Here is a 6,693-nt window from a genome sequence, read left to right as displayed (position 1 = left end):
TGTTGTGCAAACAACGCCGGATAGAACACTAAAAAACCCATGTCTGTCACAACTTTGATGTGATTTGCCCAATATTGCATCTAATGTTTCAAAGATTGTGATAAATTGACAAAGTGACAAGTCGATCATCATACCATAGCTAGCATTTATATTTTCGAATACACAAAATCATCTCCATGTTTGTAATTTTAAAACAACAGAGAACCGCCTAGAGGTGCAGACCGCTCATCTATTTTCTTTTTAAGGGAAGGGACTCTCATTTTCAATCACAAAGGAGGGAGGGGTGGAGTGAAAAGAGGGGTGTTATAGTGTGGGGTTGTGGACTTTATTACATTATTTCACCAAAAATGCAGAAAAAAAAGCAAAAAAAAAATGCAAAAAAATTCGGGGGGGGGGAGGTGGAGGGGGATGGGATTCTTGGGTGCGATGGTTGGACGGTATTTCAAATAAAATAATAAAAAATAATATTTGTTTTTTTTACCGTTTCAAAAAAAAAATGGGGGGGGTATAGTGTGAGGGTGTGGTGGTCATTTGTGAGATGATCTTAAAAAAAAAAAAAAAATATTAGGGGGGGGATTCGGGGGGGAGGGGGAGGGCACAGGGGATGGTTTGGGTGGAGTCTATTGTGGTATGTCAGTAAGAGTAATTTTTGTCAAAGTATCAATCAATCTAATCATAAATAAAGAAGTTCTGCCATTTTAATTAGCAAATTTAATAATTTGACCTTGAGAGTCAAGGTCATTCAAAGGTCAAGATAAAATCAACTTGCCAGGTCAGTAACCCATGATAGCATGAAAGTATTTGAAGTTTGAAAGCAATAGCCTTGATACTTTAGAAGTAAGTGGAACGAAACACAAATTTAACCATATTCAAAGTTACTAAGTCAAAAAAAGGCCATAATTCCATAAAAATGACAACCAGAGTTGCAACTTGTCTTTTTACTGTACCCTTAAGATAGTTTGCGAGTGTTCCAAGTATGAAAGCAATATCTCTATAATACTTTAGGGGTAAAGTGGACCAAAACACAAAACTTAACCAATTTTTCAATTTCTAAGTATAAAGGGCCCATAATTCCGTCCAAATGCCAGTCAGAGTTACATAACTTTGCCTGCACAGTCCCCTTATCATAGTTAATAAGTGTTGCAAGTATAAAAGCAATAGCTTTAATACTGTAGGAATAAGTGGACCTAAACACAAAACTTAACCAAACTTTCAATTTTCTAAGTATAAAGGGCCCATAATTCCGTCCAAATGCCAGTCAGAGCTACATAACTTTGCCTGCACAGTCCCCTTATGATAGTTAATAAGTTTGCAAGTATGAAAGCAATAGCTTTGATACTGTAGGAATAAAGTGGACCTAAACACAAAACTCAACCAAATTTTCAATTTTCTAAGTATAAAAGGACACATAATTCTGTCAAAATGCACGCCAGAGTTAACTAACTTTGCTGCTATGTACCTTGTATGGACCTAACACTGATCAACCAAATTCTACAGTGAATTACTTTCTGACATAGACAACTTAGGAAATGATACCTATATTATCTGTGGAGATTTTAATCTTGTATTGGATTCTAAATTAGATTATGTCATTACAAAAATCTTAACAATAATAAAAAGTCAAGAGATTATTATCTTCTGCAATGCATGATAGAAATTTGATAGATAGTTTTAGACTAATGAATGGCACTATTAATCAATACACTTGGCGAAAACCAAACACTCTTCAACAAGGTAGGCTGGATTTCTTCCTTGTCACTAGTAATCTGGTTCAAAATATTAGAAAATCTGATATACAATCAAGCTACAAATCTGACCATTCAGCTATAACATTAGAATTAAAAATCTGCGAAAACAACCCATGGTAAAGGACTCTGGAATTCAATAACTCTGTTACATGATCAAGAATATCTCGATTGTATGAAAATAAAAATTGGGAAAATAAAAAACAATATTGCCTGCCTGTATATAACATTGACTCTTTGAACACGATTGAGATTGTGAGATTCAGTTTACCATAATGACCAGCTTTTTTTAGAAACCTTGTTAATGGAAATCAGGGGCAAAACTATCTCATTTTCATCATACAGATCTAAACAGAGGAAAGACAGGGAAGATGTTATTATAAAAAAAATTGAAATTCTAGAAAAAAATATTACTGAAAATAATATTGAAGAACTTCATTTGTTACAGCAGGAACTATCTGATATCCGTGATATTAAAATGAAAGGATCATTCATAAGATCCAAAGCAAAATGGATTGATGAAGGCGAAAAACCACGAAATACTTTGCAATTTGGAAACAACACTCATCTAGCAAAACAATACTTATATTATAAACAATAATGGCCACAATATATATGATCAAAATGAAATTTTTAGCAGAAGCTGCCTCATATTACAAGACTTTATACTCCAAAGGTGAAACAAAAGAATGTGATAACGCTATATTTGATGAACTTAATTTGATACACGGTGCAAAATTGAATAACGATGAAGCTCAAGCATTAGAAGGCATATTGAACAATGGAAGAAATCTCAACTACCTTGAAAAATATGAAACATTTAAAAGTCCAGGTTCAGATGGCTTCACAACAGAATTTTTTAAAGTTTTCTGGAAAGATCTTAAGTATTTCATTTTAGGAGTCTTAATTATGCTTTTATTTCTGGAACTATGTCAATCACTCAAAAACAAGGTATTATCACCTGTATACCAAAAGAAAATAAGCCAAGAACAACCTTTAACAATCTTAGACCATTACTCTCTTAAATGTTGTTTACAAAATAGCTTCAGGCACATTGCAAACAGACTTAAACAGTTCTTGACAAATTAATTTCCAAAGATCAGACTGGATTTATAAAAGGAAGATATATAGTTGAAATACTAGACTATGTATGATATCCTAAAATATACAGAAGATAACAAAATCCCAGGACTCTTATTAACGTTAGACTTTGAAAAGGCGTTCGACTCATTGGCATTCAATTTCATTGAAAAAACTCTAATTTATTTTAACTTTGGTCCAATGTTCAGAAAATGGATCTCTCTTTTTTTATACAACACTATGTCAGCCATTCAAATCAATGGATTCCTGTCTGAATCATTCAAAATTGAAAAAGGCTGCCGTCAAGGCGATCCGATCAGTTCTTACATTTTTATACTATGTGCAGAAACATTGGCAATCAAAATAAAACTCAAAACAAATTAAAGGAATAACTATTGAAAACATTGAATACAAAATTTCCCAATTTGCAGACGACACATCACTTTTATTAGACGGTTCTGAAAGTTCTCTTAACACAGCACTTGACCTATTGCATACCTTTGCCCTGGAATCTGGACTAAAATTAACTATGACAAAACAAAACTCATATGGATAGGCTCCAAGAAATATAGTACACACTCAATAAAAACTAAATACAAACTTATATGGGGTTCAACCAATTTCAAAGTACTAGGTATCATATTTGATGTCAACCTAGAGAAAATGATTGATTATAATATTCTAGCAAATTGACAATGTTACAAAATATCATAAATTTTTGGAAAAGGAGAAATATCTCACCTTTAGGAAAGATTACTGTAGTTAAATCCATGTTACTCTCCCCCTTTTCACTCATTTATTTATTGCTCTTCCCAGTCCAGGAGTACATATATTAAATCAAATACATAATTGTTTTTACAACTTCTTCAATGGGATGGTCCTTTAAAAATCAAACACAATATTCTTATCAAACCTTATGAAGAGGGAGGGCTGAATATGATAGATATATACTCATTTGAAAAAAGTATGAAGCTAACATGGATAAAGAAACTTGCACTATGTACAGGTAAATGCTTTGTATTAGTCTATTCACTGTTTGATGTTAAAAAAATGTTAATATGGGTAATGCATATGTGCAAAAATTGTTAAAAGATTAACTAACACATTTTGGAAAGATGTTCTTAATTACTATAGCATATATGTTAACACATTTAAGATTTGTACATTTGATGATGTATTAAATATGCCATTATTTTACAATGACAACTTTAAAATTGGTATGAATTGCATTTATGATAAGAACATGTATGAAAGAGGAATTAGACTTGTTAGGGACATATATGTACCTCTGGAGGGTTTAAGACCAAGAATGATATTGAGAATTACACTGGAAAAGTGCTAAATTTTTTATTCTATGAAGGAGTTTAAAAGAACTGTATCAGATTTTATTTAAAAATCAAGTTTTGCTACTGTTAACAAGTCAAACACCACTGGAGTATTTTTCTCTCCTATCTGAATGTTATTGTTTTAAAGCAAAACCAATAAATCAATATATAGCACATATACTTTAATAAAGAAAAACCTACATGTCAAAATAAGTGGAATGAAATATTTAATAACATTGACTGGAAGTTTGTACATAACTTTGTTTTTGAAAACTCCAGAGATACATATATACAATGGCTTCAAACTAGAATTGTACACAGAATCTTGGGTACAAATCTCTGTTATATAAAATGAAATTGTTAACGACAATCTATGTTCTTTTTGTAAAAAATGAGGAAACCTTAACTCATCTTTTCTGGGAATGTGAACACATTCAACCCATTATCAACTATATAAATATTCAATGAATCTAAACAACATCAATTTTCCCAACATCTCTTGCCAAGATGTTCTACTTGGGATTTGTTCTGAAAAAATGACCCCCATTAATATTTTATTTCTTGAAATGAAAAGGTATGTTTTTATCTGTAAAAAACATAGTAAATCCCAACAGTACCAGGGCTAAAAATAGTTTTCAACTAGCATGGAAATTCAAAAGCACACCATTTGCCAAGGATCGGAATTTCCAAATTGGTCATTTGTAAGATTATTAATCAATGAACCCATAACTTAAATGTACTTGCTTTACATTGATGTGCACTGAAAGAATAATTTCAACTATACACTGTGGTTTTGTTTTCACATATTTTGTTTGTTCAAATCTACACTTTCTTTACCTTTTACAAAAGAAAACAATGATATGTGTAGTACAATCTCCATATTAAGTATGAAGATCCCTGTTTATATAGAAGTATAGTTGCTACTTGTATTTTCTGTGCTTTCACAAAGTTTGTCATCTACTATGTATCTATGTAACATGCATACATGCATACACTGTACATTGCTAAATATAAACTTGCATCCGCTGTTTATAAACGTGCAAATCATTTAGTTGTATACTAACACAGGCTGTATTTAATTGCTACTAACACATAATTTTTGTAAGGTATGGAGTAGGATGGCCTCGACCTACACATACCTATTGACGAGGTAAATAAAGTTTTCTTATTTAAAAAAAAAAAAAAAAAAAAAAAAAAAAAACTAACTTTGCCTGCACTGGTCCCCTCATGATAGTAAGTAAGTGTACCAAGTTTGAATGCAATAGCATTGATACTTTCTGAGAAAAGTGGACCTAAACGCAAAACTAAACCGGACGCCGACGCCAACGCCGACACCGTGCAAGGTGATGACAATAGCTCATAATTTTTTTCAAAAATAGATGAGCTAATAAAAAATTGGGGTTTCTTTCATAAAATGGATATGACTACTACTTATCTATTTGGAGATTTTTCTGAATAGACGAGTTCATTTCAAGGTTTGTCAATTGATCAAAAATAGAAAATGAGGTTTCTTTCATGAAATGGATATGACTACTGCTAATGTATTGGGAGATTTTGACTTTGATCCCTAATTAGGAAGCTTTCAAAAGGCACGATCCAGCTAATGGATCACAATGTGCCTCCACAAAATGATGGCTCAAGTCAAATGAGCCTCACTGTAGGAAAACAAGGCTTCAAAAATTTGCATAAAGTGTGGTCCCAGATTAGCCTGTGCAGTCCACACAGGATATCAGGGACGAAATATCTTCTTCAACTGGATTGTCCTTAAGAAGAGACTTTCTTTAAGAAGAAAATTCCATAAAAATGAAAGTGTTGTCCTGTAAAACAGCAAGTCACATATTATTTTAATTTTTCCAGACAATACTGTGATAGTTCACATAACAGCAGATGAAAGGACCTGATAGCCTAAAGAAATTGACACATATTTTAAACACTTTATATTAAATCATCAACATATTCATGTACATAAGACATGTCAAATATTGGGACATTGCAATATCTCACCTAGCTCCTACAAAAATGACCAAATTAAATTGGCTTCGAGCGGTCACGTGCCATGATGTATTTTCAAACACCCTGAGTAATTTCCATACTACCCGAGTAATCAAGTAGACAGCTGAGATATAATCGTACTCAGTTAGTAACTAATGGTGAATGGGATAAAAAATCTAAGTACTTTCATACCAATCTTAAATCTTCAATCCTAAACATAGTTAAAACACTATTTTGGTAAAAAATGATTTTTGATCAATTGTAGACGAAAAGTGTTTCAAACGCTTCATAAATTACATTATTTGATTGGTGGTAATCAATAAAAACATTTATAACATTTTTTACGTAAGGGGGATATTTTGATTGTTTAAAGATCATGCATAGATTGTTCATTTAATCTATGACATAAATTTGTCATTTTGCTAAACTGTGAACAAGTCCATTTAAATCTGTGTTCAGTCAATATAAAGTTATATATCATTTTTTGGTGCTTAATATGGTAGAGTACTAATAAGTGTTTTTTTTCCGTATAATAGTTCAAAAAGGTAACA

The sequence above is a fragment of the Dreissena polymorpha genome, chromosome 6 (genome assembly GCF_020536995.1).
Source record: "Dreissena polymorpha isolate Duluth1 chromosome 6, UMN_Dpol_1.0, whole genome shotgun sequence".
Lineage (NCBI taxonomy): Eukaryota > Metazoa > Mollusca > Bivalvia > Myida > Dreissenidae > Dreissena > Dreissena polymorpha.
Note: the sequence above shows the minus strand (reverse complement) of the source record.